Source organism: Dendrobium catenatum, unplaced genomic scaffold (genome assembly GCF_001605985.2).
Source record: "Dendrobium catenatum unplaced genomic scaffold, ASM160598v2 fragScaff_scaffold_607, whole genome shotgun sequence".
In the NCBI taxonomy this organism is placed as follows: Eukaryota; Viridiplantae; Streptophyta; class Magnoliopsida; order Asparagales; family Orchidaceae; genus Dendrobium; species Dendrobium catenatum.
This window is the reverse complement of record NW_021319069.1, coordinates 8,317-26,598: the sequence shown is the minus strand read 5'-3', so window position 1 is coordinate 26,598 and position 18,282 is coordinate 8,317. Positions and strand designations below refer to the sequence as shown.

General features: G+C 35.6%; 1 long non-coding RNA gene across 5 annotated transcripts in view; it reads left to right on the top strand.

The window, feature by feature from the left end:
* The window catches only part of LOC114579652, a 40,306-nt gene extending 22,886 nt beyond the window's left edge, over positions 1–17,420 (top strand). For 2 of the 5 annotated variants that reach the window (XR_003700752.1, XR_003700753.1), the window contains 5 exons: positions 786–1,320; positions 1,890–2,328; positions 2,409–2,471; positions 2,565–2,640; positions 10,124–10,502. This is a non-coding gene — a long non-coding RNA (uncharacterized LOC114579652). Of the gene's footprint in view, positions 1–785; positions 1,321–1,889; positions 2,329–2,408; positions 2,472–2,564; positions 2,641–10,123; positions 10,503–10,536; positions 11,079–13,424 lie in introns of those variants that run through there. The other 3 variants (XR_003700755.1, XR_003700754.1, XR_003700756.1) reach the window with 3 other exon arrangements.
* Positions 17,421–18,282: the final 862 nt, after the last annotated feature.

Sequence of the window (18,282 nt, the reverse complement as noted above, 5' to 3'; positions counted from 1 at the left end):
ATGCAAGTTACCGACTTTATCGTCCAGGATGATAATAATATCGTCCTGTACGATCAGTTCAAAACACAGATGATCAGCCGGAACTTCGCTCTGAAAATGAACTGGACGATTGAAAATTTACACGATCGTTCCGGACGATCTCACGATCGTCCCGGACGATCTCACGAAAAAGTAAATGGTAAAAGAGTAAATGGTAAAAGAGTACTTTTATGGTACTAGACGGTGGCTCATGTGACGATTATAATATATACGAAATGAGAAAGCTAACTATATTGATATGAATATGGAAATGAAAATAAATGATATGAATTTTATGATATGATATGTTTAATGGCATGTTATTAAGAAATCAAATTATGTTATATTCCAATGAAATTGGCATTTAGGATATTGTTCAGTTTGCCTTGATTACTTTAGTTTAGAATTGTGTTTTACTTACTGAGCTTCAGCTTAATGTTAGTTGTTAATATTTTTCAGGTAAGTTTAGGTAAATTAAAATGAGTAAAAGGGGTGGCAATGTTTATCGTAGGAGAGGAGCGTCTGAGGAAAAGTAATTTTATGGTTATGCCTTATTTTATATTTATGTGTTTTCAATTTGATGTTTTAGAGACTCTTTCAAATGTTAAGGTGATAGTTTTAGGAATTAGATATTTGACCTACCGTCCGACAATCCGTTCCTGCCTTGCTTACGCGAATTGAACAGTTCATGATAATTTGACTGGCTAAACCATTTTGAGTATTCATCTTTTGTTTCTTTTCTGTCTGAAGCTTGATTCCTTTCGCAGTATATTTTTTATCCAACTTCAAACAATGCATCGAAGAACATTCGTACTTCTCGGAGCTCAAAAGGTGTTGAAAGTGATGTAGATCTAAGTGGTTTAAGTGATGCTTCTTGATTAGTACCAAGAGAGATTGGCTCACCATCAGCTGATTGTGGTACACAATGTTCATCTGTTGATGATACTACAGAAAATCTCGGTTCTACAGTTTCAAGTTCCTTTATGTCATCTTTAGATGCATGTGATAGCAGCACTTCAACATCAAGTTGTAATTCTTCTTTCTATCATTTGAGAAAAAGATGCCACTTCATTTGTTGCACAAACTTTACATAGAAGTTGCAACAAGTCGTGCATCCGTGTTACTCTCATCTCCCGTTGTTTACTCAACTAGTACATTCCAGTTTCTGCAGAACTATGAAGATCTAAATGTTTTCATATTGGCTGGTGAAGCATTCTGTGGATTACAGGCAACTGAGTTCAGGAACAGATTAAAAAGTATTTCTGAAAACTATGTTGCAGCATTTCACAGAAAAATGTTTATGTATGTTAATAATCCTCTAATAATTCAGCAGTTCAGTTTTCTACTCTCGGAGGCAATTTCTTTCATTTATCTTGTTATGCCTGCAAGTTTGCCTATGTTGATTTGATATTTCTTTTTCCATTTTTTATTTTATTTCTGGAATTTATGGCACCTATAAAGTCGATCTCATTTGCAGTGATATTAGAATAACTGATCCTCAATTTTCTTATAAAGTCCTTAATCACCATCATTAGCTTTCTTAAAGTTGGTTGGGGCTTTTATTTCCAATGCATCCTTATTAAGAGCAACAGTTTTGTGTTAGTTTTAAAGAAGTGCTACATTTCAATCATATTTTTGTTCTTAATGATAAAATAGAGACTCTTCCAATGGACATCCTTGAATGTTAAAAAATGTAATTTTGAATAAAACTATATCTTTTAATTTTCTTAATAAATGTTTGAAACATTCTTGTTGCATTACTGCATGCCCATCTCATCTAGTGTGAGACATGATTTTGTTCAACCTTTCTTAGTCATGTGGCTAAATGAATTCAATATTTCATTCATCACTGAAAATTTTGTTACTATCAGGTACTTAAAATGGTATTGGAGAGGGAGAATTGGATGAAGTTATCTCCAGAGACTATGCAACTAATTAGTTTGGCTGGCCTCATTGGTGATGGCGCTCCCTTGATTGTTCCTTCTTCAAGCAATTCTTTAGCTGCCTGTACAATTTAGTCCAAGAAAAGTTCTGATGTGGTTTACAATGGGAAGCAGAATGATGGGTTTTGTTATTGGCTTAGTATTGAAAACCCGTTTTCTTCAAAACTATCAAATGGTTCCAAACAACTATCAAGTTTTCAGGCATTAGTTAATGGGTCTTCGGTATCTCAGTGGATACCAAAATTGTTGTTTCATTATACCTTGATGATTGTAGAATATCAAAGCTTACTCACCCAAAAACCAGATCTGCATGTTGGAACGATGATGAGGTTTCAGCACAAACAGGTTCATCCATTTGTTTATTGAGGTACATTCCGTATTTGCTAAATTTAAGACCTTAATACTATTCAATCATCATAACTACAATCATCAAATCACATTTATCAGATTAATGGACAAATATGCGAGCCTAATGCAGAATTAGAAATTGTTAATGTTGACTTTTTCAAGGTATGCCAGTTTTTCCCACCTGATGATTATACCTCTTTATTGGAGGATTCTTGGATACTTGCTTTCTTGTTCTCATTGAATATCTGATTGCAGGGCATCTGCCAGCTCTTTGGAATATTCTATTATTTTATTTTTGAGGTACTTGGCGAGCGGGACTCTTATCAAAGTGGTAAGTAACCTTCTTAGCGTATTTGTAAAGCCCTAGTACTTTAAGAAATATTCTCCTAAACTAATGCATTCTATATTCACCATCCTTCTAATTGATGCTTCCTTCTTCTTTATTTTCTCTAGCTTGACTCAAGTCTTCCTTGTAAAAAATTATTCAAGATTGTGATCAGTGGATTAGACGCCAAAATCAACCACCTTCATCATCACCAAAATCACTTAATGCATCCATAGCACATATCTTCTATTTTATTTCTTTTCCTAGCCCAAATGGATTGTGGTGTTTTACTGGAGAACTAGTCAAGTTCCTCCTTAGCAAATTTCTCATAAGCTACACTACTTCCTGAAACTATTTCTTCAAATTGTGCCATTTCTATTTTCCTGCTTCTAATAGTTTCATTCTTCAAGAATGCATTTGAAGCTATTCAGAATGACCTACTGTTTATACGCAAGTTTCTTTCTATCAAAAGAAAAACTAATCCAATAATACTAGGATATAGTTTCCATATCAACAGGTAAACTTCAATGCAAGTTTCTATAAAAAATACATCTAAGGTAAAAAAAAATATTAATTCTTATTGAAAAAAAAGAGTTTAAATTCCAAAATGGTCCCTCTAATATTTTTTGAGCATATTACATTTTTCTACAATATAGTCCCAGAGTATTAGATTTAAATGAGAATTTGACTTTTAACCGTACACAATGGCGAAAAAGGATTCATGTAGCCGACCCCACGTAGTGGGACAAAGGCTTGATGTTACTGTTGTTGTATAGTCCCAGAGTATCACATTTTTTTTTTCAATTTAACTTAGCTCTACAAATTTGATCCTAAATGCTTCATTAAGGAATAAATTCGGATCGATTTTGTATATATGAGGGGCTAAATTGAGATCATTTTTTTATAGCCCCAGACTTTGAAGCTTTTCAAAATGATTCTACTAGTTGTATGCAAGTTTCATTTTGTTAAATGAAAAATTAATCCAATAATACTGGCTTATAGTTTCCAATTTCCAAATCAACAAGTAACCTTTAATGTAGGTTACACCTAGGTAAGAAAATCATTAATCTTATTTAAAAAAAAAGAGGGTACATCCCAAAGAGAGGTCCCTCATTTATTCTTCTGGCTAATTAGGCCAAGAGTGTTATATTTTCTTCATATAGTCCTGTATCTTATTTTTTTCCTTTTAATCCCTCAACTATATAAAACTAATCCAAAATGGTTCCTAGGAACTATAGTAGGAGCAATTTTATATAGTTGAGGGATGTGGGCTCCGAAAATTCGGCCCCGGTCTCCGCTCGCTTTTTCTTTTTATTCGGCGAGGGAGTTTTAACTGATAAATTCCGGGGTAAATTTTGGAAGGCAGATGGGTTTGTAGATAAGACACTACCCAGAGATTTCGCCCTCATTTTGCGAGGACTTTATAATCTGAGTTCTGGTTTCCTATAGGCGCAAGCCGCTTTAGTTAATTACCCCTCCCGATCACGGGAGAGAACTTTCGATTAAGGCTAGTCGTCAATCAGATACGTATAGAATACGTGTTATCTGGCATATATTAGCAGCAATAAGATTAGGATTTGGAGATTTGGAATTTGAATGTTTGGAATCTTAAAAATTTGGAAAGTTGGGATATTTGATATTTAAAAATGGAAATTTCACCATCTTGCATTTAAAGCGGATGGTGGGGAAATGGATGATAGTCCCGATCAAGATCCCATGGTTCCGTCGTCCCGGGCCATCGTGGTCCCTGGTCTACTTAGTCAGAGGAGGTAGTCGACCCAACCTGACAGAAGAATCCTTGTCGGCAGCCATGGGTTGCTTCGTCCAAGGGTACCTTGTAGACCTGGGGTGAATGCTTGCCTAAGGGGACAAATCTGAATCCACTTTAGCTAACAAAGGGCTTTGTGCCCTATCAATCATATAATATTGATTCATATCTCAATGATTTGATGCCAATAATGGACGTATTGACGCTGACCATAACCGGTATTTCATGGTGCCATTTGGCGGCAAAACCACTAGGTTCAGAGGGCCCCGGGTCATAACCGTTTATCCTGCGGTGCCATTTGGCGGTGAACCGCCGGTTTGAGGACACGTACCACGTCCTTATTGATAGGAGATTGGTTGAGAATGGATTCTAGTGATATTTTCGACTAGGCATTTGGCTCTTTGTGAGCTGAAGTTATATTCGAATTTGTCCACCTCGACAAACTTTTTTGCGGAGGGTGGATGGATTTTGCTTTAAGTGTTAAATAATTTATTTCAATTTTAAATATTTTGAATTTTGAGATTTTTTTTTGGATTTTTGGATATTTGACTGGCATTTTGAATTTTGTAGTTGACCCCTCCGGTTAAAATTTTTTATTCAACACGGCCATCATCGGGGTGTGGAGTCATTTCTCTTATGAACTTAACATTGTCAACTCAGCCAACCTATTGACTGAGGATCGAGTTCTCCGTAGGCTTTGTATTTTTGTTGGTGAATTTTCTTTGTTGAAAGCTTTGAAGGCCTGATATTAATGTGTGAAATAAATATTCCGGTCAAATTCGTGACCGCATATTTATCCAATGGTTTGAACCTTGTCTATTCCTATTTATCTGATTAGGAGGATCTTTCATAAGCTTTATGTTTTTATTTAGTGAATTCTCTTGATTATAGGCCTTGAAGGTTTAATATGAATGTATTAAAATAAATACACCGGTCCCCACAACCATATATATTTGTTTGAAGGTTCGAACCCTGTCGACATCTATTGATTTGCATAGTAGGATCGGATTCGAACTTAAATTCACTTATCGACCCGCACAACATCCCTAGACGTCACATGTGTACCAATAACACGCTTGTCGGGGCCCATGCGGGTGTTGATTGTATACCCTTTTTTAGTGTACCTAGTGTGTACAAACTACAGTGTATGTGCGAGGGTATTTTAGAATATTCATGGAACGCCTTCTGTCCGCTTGTATAGAAGTTGCGGATCCGGTGGTGGATTGTAACAGCTTGTGGATTGAATTGTTTGCTGCTTTGTACAGGTAGACTGTTGTGCACTACTTACATGATTTGTGCAAGAAGATTGTAGTACACTAACGAATCTCCTGCTTTTTGTCTTGTAGGAGCTTGCATCCATTGTACATTAATCATCATCACATAAATGGACTACTATATGATTGAAAACTCTTCTATGTTTGTTTGAAGGGTCTTTGACAGCGATCTATAAGAATTTGTATTTGTTGCAGTCTTGCGACATTTCTGCTATCACTACTTGCGAGTAGATCAACATGCTTGTGTGCAAATCGACATTGAATGATTTGCTTGTGGGCGTTAGCTTCAAGCATATGTGATTCTTGATAAATCACCATATTCACTGCATATTCCTTGTATGCGTTATGGCCCTTCATCCTCACTTTTGAGTAACATATGACGTACATTTTGAGCTTTTGTCGTCATTTGCTTGCTAGTTTTCTTCCAGTGTTGGTTGGTATTAGCATCTTGATTAACATGAAGGTTCTCAATATTTTATTGGAAGCCTCATACTTTTGATTGTAGGATTGCTATGAATGCTACACACTAAACATCATCATTTGTAGGTGATCATGCTTGCATAACTGATATGGATGCTACACACAAGTCATCGTCATTTGAAGGTGACTTATGAAGTTTCGAAGGCTCCACATGCTTCCTTGTGACCATATCATTCATTCTCTTAAGCTATGTGATCTATAAGTGAATCATGTTGGCAATTATATACTTCGTGATGCTTTTGTGTGAGTTGAAGATCTTTTGTTGTAGCATTGAATAGGTTGTTGCATTACAAGCTCTTTTATCACCTACAATCATTCTCAAGTCTCTTTGTAATTTGCTTGAAAGTGAATTTTCATGTATATAGTAAGTACATGTTCTCACTTATTCACATTATGTTCATTAGAAGCCATTTGAGTTTGAATTCTTTGCTTGAGTTTCATTCATTCAATGTTCAAATCAAGATCCCAATCATTTGAGTTCCAATCTATCAAGTTCGAGCTCTTGATATTTTTTTTTGTGAACTCTATCTACTTGCTCATTGTTATCCACTTGAATGCATTTCCACATACTCATTGCATACGATTGTAAGTGGATTATTACTCATTTGCATTTGGTTAGGAATTCATGCACATCATACTGATCTTGCTCCCACAAATAAGTTATTGTGCTTTATAAGAAATTTATATTCATGCTCACAATCATGTATGGGTTATTGCCCTTCTTCAACAATCATATTCACTAGTAGCTTTTCTTTTTAAAATTTATCATAAACTTGTTAGTTGATTGATATGAATACCACTAATTTCATTTTGTAGTCCTTTGGCTCATCACAAGCCTTCACAAATTCTTTATCACTTAGAAGTGAGATCATGCTTACAAGAGGGATTGCAACATGTATGATGATTCCACATAAATCCTTTCATTCGATTATGAACAAATTATAGTCATAGAGATTTTAACATAAATCTTTTGTTGTCCTCCGAGTTCAAACCAATGTTGAGTTCAAGTCTTATGTGAGTATTTCTTATAGTCCAACTCAAATATTTCAAATGTTCAAGTCATGCCATTGTTCATCTTGCAAGTTCAAGTATGAGTTCAAACTGAGTGTGGTATAAATGGTAAGTTCACTTGAGTTCAAATCAAGTCTTTTGCATGAGTTCACATTCAACTTTTTGTTTAAGTCCTCAATATTTTTAAATAAAAATTCGGCAGCACAACGGTGTCGTCCCCGCGTAGGGGGCTGCATCGGAGTGTGTAAGGCCTTCCCACCTGCCAAGAAAAGCAGTCACGGTAGGTGTCGGGTGACACCGCGGCCGCAGTTTTAATTCCCGCTCGCTAAGAAAAGCGGTCACGAGTACTTATTTCTTGCATAGAAATGAAAAATACTAGTGTCGGCTTTTTATCTTGGGTGTGCAGCAATCGAGGCGGCGATGACGGATGACGGCGACGGTGGGAGACCTGCGATGCACAATTTAAATTTTTTTTAAAAATATTTGTGCAATTTAATTAATCATTTATGCTTTTCTTTTATTTAAAATAAAGTGTAGAGAAAAAAAAGAAGAGAGCTCTTTTTCTAGAGAGAGAAAGAGAGGGAAATAGAGGATTTGATGGTTTTTTTATGGAAGAGGCTTAGGGTGTGTAGGAGATTGGGAGAGTGAGGTTAGAGAGAGAAAATCTCTCTTCTCTTAATTTTTGGAGAGAGAAAGAGAGAAGGGAAATTTTTTTCTCTCTCTAGGGAAGGAATTTGGAGGCATGGTGGAGAGGGGAGATGCTTGGGGTGAAGATAGAGCCATTCATAAAGAGATTTCACTCTCATTCTAGAGAGAAAATTTTCTCTCTCTAGGTTAGAGAGAGAAAATGAGAGATGATGAATTTTTTTATTGGGTGGGTGTAGGATATGTGTAGGAATATTTTTTGTGAAAGGATGTGGGTGGTTTGGTGAGTGAATGCGAAGAAAAAAAAAGATTAGGTTTAGGGTTTTGTAGGTTTGTTGAGATTGTGGTGGAGGAAGAAGATGAAGATGAAGGAGAGGAAGGAGAAGGGAGAGGAAGATGAATGGAGGAAGAAGAAGAAAAGAGAGAAAGAAGGAGAGATTTTCCTTGCTTGGAGAGCTTGGAGGGAGGCCGGTGGCTCCTTGGCGTGAGGAAGAGCGTGAGATGAGAGGGGGAATCGTGGATTTGGCGGTTTGGAGAGTGAGGAGGGTTATGAGGTTAAGTGGGGATATATTAGGGATTTTTTATTTAAAAAAAATTCTTTTTTTTATTTAAAAGCTCTTTTTCTCTCTCTTTTTTTCTAAAATTTTTTAATTAAATTGCACAATAAAAATATTTTTTTTTTAATCTAGCATCGAGTTTTTTTTGGCCACATCGCCGCTCGCACACGTCGTCTCCTCAATTCGCGCGTCCAAAATTTAAATTTTTGCTGACCGACGACCCCCATCAATATGGGTGTCAATCTTAGCTGTTTCCGTTGCTCCGGACGCATCGGCGCTGTCCGTTTCGCGAACGGAGGTCATCTCGATGATTTTGGGTTTTCGGTCGCACGCGTCAGGTGAGTTTTTGCACGATTTCGCGCTCTTTTGCTTTCGAAATTCACCTTGAACGGTCGACGCGATCCCGACACTAGTATTGAGGTCAACAAGGGACTAAATTAGGATCAGTTTTGTATCATAATTTATACATGAAGGATCATTTTGTATCAATTTTGTAAAGTTATCAGGCTAAATTATAGAAATATGGTACTCTGATATTTAATTGTCCATATGTGAGTAATCATAGGGCTATTCTGAGATTTAATCTAAAAAGGGTTAGGGCTTTTGATTGATTTGATACTTGATTTACATATCATTAGATCAGTTAGTTAAAATATTAAAACATATTTTTCTCATTAAGTTCCCACTAATGCAGTCCCTGGGGAGGAGTTGGCCCTAATAATGAAAGCATTGCTTTCCTAATTTAGACAAAAATTATACTGTAAATTGTATGTTGCATGCTTGTAGATTATTGTTGTCATATGGCAGATTGTGATTCTCATAAGTTATTTTATTCCTTCCGCTTTGCATGTTCTATTATTACTTTGTCAGAACTTTAAACCATTATACCTTCACAGTTTACATAATTAATTTCACCTGTAAAAGAAAGCATCAGCCATGGATTGTTCAGTCTTACCCTGCCAATCTTTCTATCTTTTCATTACCTTTTGTGGGTTTTCCTATATTCCTTTTGATTGTAGCGTAAATTTTTTCTTCATGATTTTCTTTCAGCAGTTACGCTTTCAGATATATCATTTTGAGTCGTGTTTTGGAAATATATTCAAAGCAAACAACTTCTATGTTCTTTCTATCCATTGATTCTGTCAGCTATGCCTCCCTATTTTACAAGCTTCATCATCTTTGGTAAATTGCTATACTTTTGAGTCCCATTCATCTTAAATAGTAGTGAATACTGATTTACACTCCTATCATAATAAGTCCTTGTTGCCTCTAATGTCAAAACCATATATTTAATATTCTATTTTTCATCCTATCCAATCCTTTAGATGCTTTTTTCTGTTGTGAAATAGAAGCTTGATTTTAACTGTCATTTTTACCCGAGTATCCATGAAATTTTATAGCAGAGGATAAAAAATGAACCTTGAAATTACCATGCAAAATCCTTTCAGAATGACAATATAATTGAAGCATGGTTAACGAAGAAAATGCGATCCTTTAGTGTGAGAATTAACTTATGCCCGTGTGCATGAATCCTCACTTCTGCTCCTCTCATGTTTCCCTTATTTCTTTAATTGTCTACCTCTAGTACCTTAATTTTATTATGTGAAACGTGTTTTGGTCTGGCACTTATGAAGATTACTGATTTTCTGTAACACAGGAAAGTTGTGTTATCTACCTTTAGCACCTTAATTTTATTATGTGAAACATATTTTTTGTACTGCGTACAAAGATCATTGTGATTTTCTATGGCACAGGAAAGATGTGTTGCAGCTGAGATGATATCCTTTGTTGCTCAGATCTTGCATAGATCAAAAGCTTACTTTCAGTCAAGGTTGTTTCAGCAGAACGCTGCATTGATTGAGGATTTTTTTGGGAATCTGGTATGCTTGTCTTTAGGTTTGCATTTGTTCTCTTCTTCTCTCTCTCTCTCTCTCTCTCTCTCTCTCTCTCTCTCTCTCTCTTTCTCTCTCTCTTTCTCTCTCTCTCTCTCTCCTTCTTCTTCTTCTCTCTCTCCTCTCTTTCTCAAAGTAACTCTCTCGCTCTCTACAAACATGAGTTAAGAAACAAATGAAGTTCTTTTTTCTTGTAAAAGGAAAAATAATAGGTCTAATTTTATTAATCCATTTTTCCTTATATTCTTCATCCACAATAAAATTCCTAATTACAGGGCCGCGTCCAACACAAAAACTCTTGAAATTTGATGGGAAAAAAGTCTTTTTGGTGGGTTTTTCAATGAAATATGGTCGATAAAAATGTTGCTTTGAACTACTTTTTGACTTTCCATTGGAAAAACTCTGGTATGAACAAGTTAATTGATTAACAAATAGACAGAAAATTTTTATGAAAGTTAATGCCGGTTATTTCTACTATAGAAATTTGGGTAGCAATATGTGTTCATTTCTGGCGGACATTCGCTGTGCTATTTCTATTGACTGGTTATTTAATCATTTTTTTCTTTATGCATCTATTGAGTTCTTAAAACCACTTTAATTGGAAAGTTTATGCGCTCCCAAGTATCAAAAATTTTTTTTGTCATAATCATGGACCGACCCTTCCCGGGGATAGTAATTATTTTGACATCCTATACAAATCCATACAGCATAGATTTAAACTTTCATTGTTACAGTCCAAGCACATTATCATAAACGAATAATACAAACATTATCTCTCTCTCTCTCTCTCTCTCTGCCCTTCTCTCTCTCTCACACTCTCTCTCTCACACTCTCTCTCTATCTCTCTATCTCTCTCTATCTCTCTCTCTCTCTCACTCTCCCTCTCTCTCTCTCTCTCCTCTCTCTCTCTCTATTTATCTCTCTCTGTGAAAGCCCCTTTTTCCTTCCAGGATCGTCCGGAACGAAGTGGGATCGTCCGGGACGATCAGTACAGAATTTGTGGACAGAGAGGTTCGTCCCAGGACGAAATTTTCTCTCTCTCTCTATTTATCTCTCTCTGTGAAAGCCCCTTTTTCCTTCCAGGATCGTCCGGAACGAAGTGGGATCGTCCGGGACGATCAGTACAGAATTTGTGGACAGAGAGGTTCGTCCCAGGACGAAATTTGGTTCGTCGGGACGAAATTTGTCCAGAGGGCAAGCCGTCCAGGGACGAAAACTGTTCACGTCTGAACGAATTTTGTACAGAGGGCAAATCGTCCAGGGATGATTTGGGATCGTCCGGGACGATCTGCATGGATATATATTGGATTAAGATATTTTGGAATATTTTGGAATAGAGAAAAAGCAGGAGAGAGAGAGAGAGAGGAGGAAAAGACTTTATTTATTGAATGTGGATATATTGAATATGCTACTATTACTGAAAGACAAGTAAAGACTAGTTGAACCGTTGGTTGGAGATTGATAGACTTGACAGGATGGTGGGCCGACGGGCTTTCCTTTAAAAAGGGTTTGACGATATCCTCTATTGATCATTGATACAACGATTGGGAGTCATAAGTAGATTATTCTGCCGACAGGAAAGAGTGACGACTCTTATTGAGCCAACGGATACAACGATACATCGATATTCCAAGATTGAAAATCGTCGTAATAACTATGTCTTTTACTTGTTGAATAAAGGATGGTTGAACCGTTGGTTGAAGATTGACCTGTCAGGATGGTGGGCCGACAGGCTTTCCTTTAAAAAGGGTTTGGTGTTATCCTCTATTCATCACGTGATACAATGATTGGGAGTCATAAAGAGTTTATGCCAACGGACAAGGGTGACGACTCTATTATAGCCAACGGATTACTAACATACTAACTTTGAAAAATGCCTTAATAGCTAGTGATTGTACTTGTCGAGTAAGACTACTGAACTGGAATGCATGTGTAAAGTACTGTTCTTATGATCTCATTACGGATTTACTGATTTATCGATATTGACTGATTAATTGATATAGAATTAATTTATGGATTTTGAATGGATTTACTGATATTGAATTGTTTTATTGATATTGAATGGCTTTATTGTACGGATTTATGAGTTTCCTGTTATTGCAGGATTTCATTGATATTTCATACAGTACATGTTATCGAATATAGATATTGATATGGATATTAATATTGCATCGATTCATTGATTCATTGATCTTATGGATACCGATATTATTGATTCATCGATACTATAGATTTATTGATACCATTGATTCATTGATACTACCGATACCGATATCGATACTATTGATCCACTGATACATTGATTCATTGTACCGATCATATAGCACGTGATACATCGAATACTAACCGATACATGTGATACATGTGATACACTGACCACGTGATATAGAATATGAATTTTACTGTATTGATTGATTTTAATGGTTATTATTCATTTGTTTCAACTATCCTTATGATGTATTGAATTGATCGTTTTATATGATTTCATACCGACTGATATTATTGACCGAAATTGATTTCTTTATTTAATGATCTGATTGATTTTATTGCTGTGAGTGTTGTGATATTGATTTGACGGATATTTTAGATACAATGTTTTCTTTACTAAATTGTGATTTATCTTTACTGTATGAATTTATTGTTACTACACGATTTCATTGTTATAGCATAATCGTTCATGTTGTCATAGGATTGTTATTGATATTGATACATACGCTGTTACTACTGATTCACTGTACTGACATTATGTATGTGATATAGATTACTGGATTGCATATGATTTATTGAGCAAGTGATATTGAATAACTGGAATTGTAAGTGTATGTTTTGATACAATTCTACTACATTGTTTTGACTGATGTTATAGATAAGATGACTACTGTAAAGATTTGACTCACGTACTGGTTCATTGAGCTTTATGAGATTTTCTACTATTCACTGATTCTATCACTGATGATTTTTAATTCTATTGTTTATGCATTGATTTCTATTTTTGTATTGATTTCCATATCTATATCGATTTAATGATCATGTGCAAGTGACTGATACTGATTTGATTGATTTACATGCATATTACTTTCGTACTGTGTTTTGATTTCAGTTGTAGGTTTTTTGTGACCTGCTGGACTGTTTGAAGCTCATTATATGTGGTTAATGATTTCAGGTGCAGAGCCTCCCGCGTGAAGCTTCTTTCAGACGCTTGTATAGTTTTTCATAGTTTTTGGTTCATGCAATATTTTGTAGCCCAAGTGGCTATTGTACATGTTCTTTTGGACGCTCCTTTTGTATTGTAAATATGAAATGTCTTAATGTGAATTATAGTATTTTGATGTATCTATTTTCTTTAATGCAATTATCATTCTGGATGTTTGTATGATATGAGCGAGAAATGTAGAAAGAAAAAAAGATCGAATAAGAAGAAGAATGTCAGATGAATCCTTTCATTATAGATGTCTGGGACGTCACAATTGGTATCAGAATGAGTGTAGTGAAAGGATTTGCTTATATCCAGAATTATAGTGATGATTACATTATTTGATTTGTTTTGCTTTACGTGTTTGATTTTTGTTATTATACCTACGAATTTTATTTGAATGAATTTGTATTGATCAGGCCAATGGATCAGAAAGGAAAGAAAGTTGAATCAGCTACTGACTTTTCCATGACATCTGGAAATATGAAAAAGTTTGCTGACATGGTCGCTTAAATGGTGAGCGATAAATTAGCAAAATATTCTGGACGTAGTGTTAAGAAAAGTGGTGAAAAGAAAAGTGGTGAAAGTAGCAGAACAAAGACTATTAATGTTTGTGTATGTTGTGGGAAGAGACATGTGGGACAGTGTTAACGGAGAACAGGACTGCTTTCAATATGGTGCCTATGGACATAAAATGGTATAATGTCCAGGACTTAGACAAGGACCTGTTTAGATTGAAAACATACAGTTGAAAAATGTGAAAGATGTTCCTCCAATGCTTGAAAATATGACTAGTATGAGTTTATTTTCTATAACTTATTGTATTCGACGATATTTTTCATTGATTTCGATATGATTTGTACGATTTTTTTGATTTGATTCGTGTTTTGTTTGAACTAATTTGTTTGTCGATTTTGCATTTGAGCTCTTAATGAAAATGTCGAGGACGACATTGTTCAGAAGGTGGGAGGTTGTTAAAGCCCATTTTTCCTTCCAGGATCGTCCGGTACGAAGTGGGATTGTCCGGGACGATCAGTACAGAATCTGTGGATAGAGAGGTTCGTCCAAGGACAAAATTTGGTTTGTCGGGATAAAATTTATCCAGAGGGCAAGCCGTCCAGAGACGAAAACTGTTCACATCTAAACGAATTTTGTATATAGGGCAAATCGTCCCGGGATGATTTGGGATCGTCCGAGACGATCTGCATGGATATATATTGGATTGAGATATTTTGGAATCTTTTGGAAGAGAGAAAAAGTAGGAGAGAGAAAGAGGAGGAAAAGAGAAGGAAAAAGGCTTGATTTTGAAGGCCACGGAGCGCTTTTTGTCCGTGCCGCAGTTAGAAGAATTTTTTATCTAGCAGTAAGGACTTCGAATCCTATTTCTGATTTCGAAGATTTCGAGTTTTGGTGTTTTTATGCTTAGTTTTGTGTTTTCATTACAAAAAAAATGAGCCTATCTTTGTATTGACGAAATTTTTACTACGTAACTTTTGGTATGTTAGAGAAATGATGATTTTGCACGATTTGAGTATTTTCTGAAAAGTTTTTACTGGATATTTTGAGTTATGTTAGATTTTGAAACGTTATTTTACACGATTTCTTATAATTGTGCATTTTGACTTTGTTTGGAATTTCTGTCGACTGTACAATATTTTAAGGATTCTTTTCTTTTGAGTTAAATCATGTTTATTGATTGCAATACATTAATGAGATGTATATGAATGTGGATATATTGAATATACTACTATTACTGAAAGACAAGTAAAGATTGGTTGAACTGTTGGTTGAAAATTGATAGACCTGACAGGATGGTGGGCTGACGGGCTTTCCTTTAAAAAGGGTTTGACGATATCCTCTATTGATCATTGATACGAATATTGTGAATCATAAGGAGATTATTCTGTCGACAGACAAAAGTGACGACTCTTATTGAGCCAACAGATACAACGATACTTCGATATTTCAAGATTGAAAAATGTCGTAATAGCCATATATTTTACTTGTTGAATAAAGGCTGTTTGAACTGTTGGTTGAAGATTGACCTGTCAGGATGGTGGGCCGACAGGCTTTTCTTTAAAAAGGGTTTGGTGTTATCCTTTATTCATCACGTGATATAATGAAGTCATAAGAAGTTTATGCCGACGGGCAAGAGTGACGACTCTATTATAGTCAACGGATTACTAACATACTAACCTTGAAAATCGTCTTACTAGCCAGTGATTGTACTTGTCGAGTAAGATTACTGTACTGGAATGCATGTGTAAAGTACTGTCCTTATGATCTCATTACGGATTTATTGATTTATCAATATTGACTGATTAATTGATATGGAATTGATTTATGGATTTTGAATGGATTTAATGATATTGAATTGTTTTATTGATACTGAATGGCTTTACTGTACGGATTTATGAGTTTCCTGTTATTGCACGACTTCATTGATATTTCATACAGTACATGTTACCGAATATAGATACTGAAATGGATATTGATATTGCATCGATTCATTGATTCATTGATCTTATGGATATCGATATTATTGATTCATTGATACTATAGACATTGATACCATTGATTCATTGATATACCGATACCGATACCGATACTGATACTGATACTATTGATCCACTGATATATTGATTCATTGTATTGTTCTTATAGCACATGATACATCGAATACTGACCGATACGTGTGATACATGTGATACACTGACCACGTGATATAGAATATGATTTTTATTGTATTGATTGATTTTAATGATTATTATTGATTTATTGATTTGATTTCAACCGTCCTTACAATGTATTGAATTGATCGTTTTATATGATTTCATATCGACTGATATTATTGACAGAAATTGATTTCTTTATTTAATGACCTGATTATTTTATTGCTGTGAGTAATGCGATATTAATTTGACGGATATTTTTGATACAATATTTTCTTTACTAAATTGTGATTTATCTTTACTGTATGGATTTACTTTTACTACATGATTTCACTATTATTGCATAATCGTTCATGTCGTTACAGGATTGTTGCTGATATTGATACATACGCTGCTACTACTGATTCACTGTACTGACATTATATACGTGATATAGATTACTGGATTGCATATGATTTATTGAGCAAGTGATATTGAATAACTGGAATTGCAAGTATATGTTTTGATACAATTCTACTACATTGCTTTGACTGATGTTATAGATAAGACGACTAATATAGAGATTTGACTCACGTACTGGTTCATTGAGCTTTATGCGATTTTCTACTGTTCACTGATAGATCATTGAGCTTTATGCGATTTTCTACTGTTCACTAATTCTATCATTGATGATTTTGGATTCTATTGTTTATGCATTGATTTTTGTTTTTGTACTGATTTCCGTATTTGCATCGATTTAATGATCATGTGTAAGGGACTGATATTGATTTGATTGATTTATGCATAATGCTTCTATACCATGCTTTGATTTCAGTTGTAGGTTTTTGGTGACCTGCTGAGCTTTTTGAAGCTCATTATATATGGTTAATGATTTCAAGTGCAGAGCCCCCCGCGTGAAGCTTCTTTCAGACGCTTGTATAGTTTTTCGTAGTTTTTGGTTCATGCAATATTTTGTAGCCTGAGTGGCTATTGTACATGTTCTTTTGGACGCTCATTTTGTATTGTAAATATGAAATGCCTTAATGTGAATTATAGTATTTTGATGTATCTGTTTTCTTTAATGCAATTATCATTCTGGATGTTTGTATGATCTGAGCGAGAAATGTAGAAAGATAAAAAAAGATCGAATAAGAAGAAGAATGTCTAACGAATCCTTTCATTATAGATGTATGGGACGTCACACTCTCTCTCTCTCTCTCTCCCCCCTTCTTCTTATTATTCTTCTTCTACTCTCTCTCACTCTCTCTCTCTCTCTTGCTCTCTCATCTCTCTTTGTCTCTATCTCTCTCTCTCCTTCTCTCTCCTTCTCTCTCCCTCTCTCTCTCTCTCTCCTTCTTTCTCTCACTCTCTCTCTCTCGCTCTCTCTCCTTCTTCTTCTCTCTCTCTCTCTCTCTCTCTCTATCTCTCCTTATTCTTTATTGTCTTGTTCTTTTTCTCTCTCCTCTTCAACGTATCTCTCCCTTCTTCTTTAATCCTCTCTCCTCCCTCTCTCTCTCTCTCTTCCTTATCTTTATTGTCTTCTTCTCTTGCTTTTTTTCTCTCTCTATCTCTCTCTCTCTTCGTTCTCTCGCCCCCTTTCTTATTCTGTCTCGTCTCCTCTCTCTTCTCTCTCTCCTCTCTCTTCTTCTCTCTCTCATCCTTCTCTTCTTTTTCTCTCTCTCTTTCTTTTCTCATCTATCATTTATGTTCACCTATGTTCTCTATTTATCTCTCCTTCTCCTCTCGTTCTCTCTCCATCACTCATATTTACCATCTCTATTTATTTATCTCACTTTCCTTCTCGTCTTCTCGTCTTCTCTTCTTTCTCTATCTCTCTCTCTTCTTGTTCTAACTACTCTCTCTCTCTCCTTCTCTATTCACTCATCTCTCCCCCTTTTCTCTCTTCACAGCACACTCTCTCTCTTTCCTCTCTTCTCTCCTTTTTCCTTTTTTTTCTTGTTCTCCTTTCTTCTTATTCTTCTCTTCCTCTCCTCCTTTCTCTCATCTCTCGACCCTCAGCTCTCCTCTCTTCTCAATCTCTCTCTTCTCTCCTCCCCCTTGCTCCCTTCTCTCACTCTCTTTAACCGTCTCTACTATTTATCCTCACTTTCCTTCTCTCTCTCTCTCTTCTCTCTCCTTCTTCTTCTTCTCTCTCCTTCTTCTCCCTCTTGTACTCT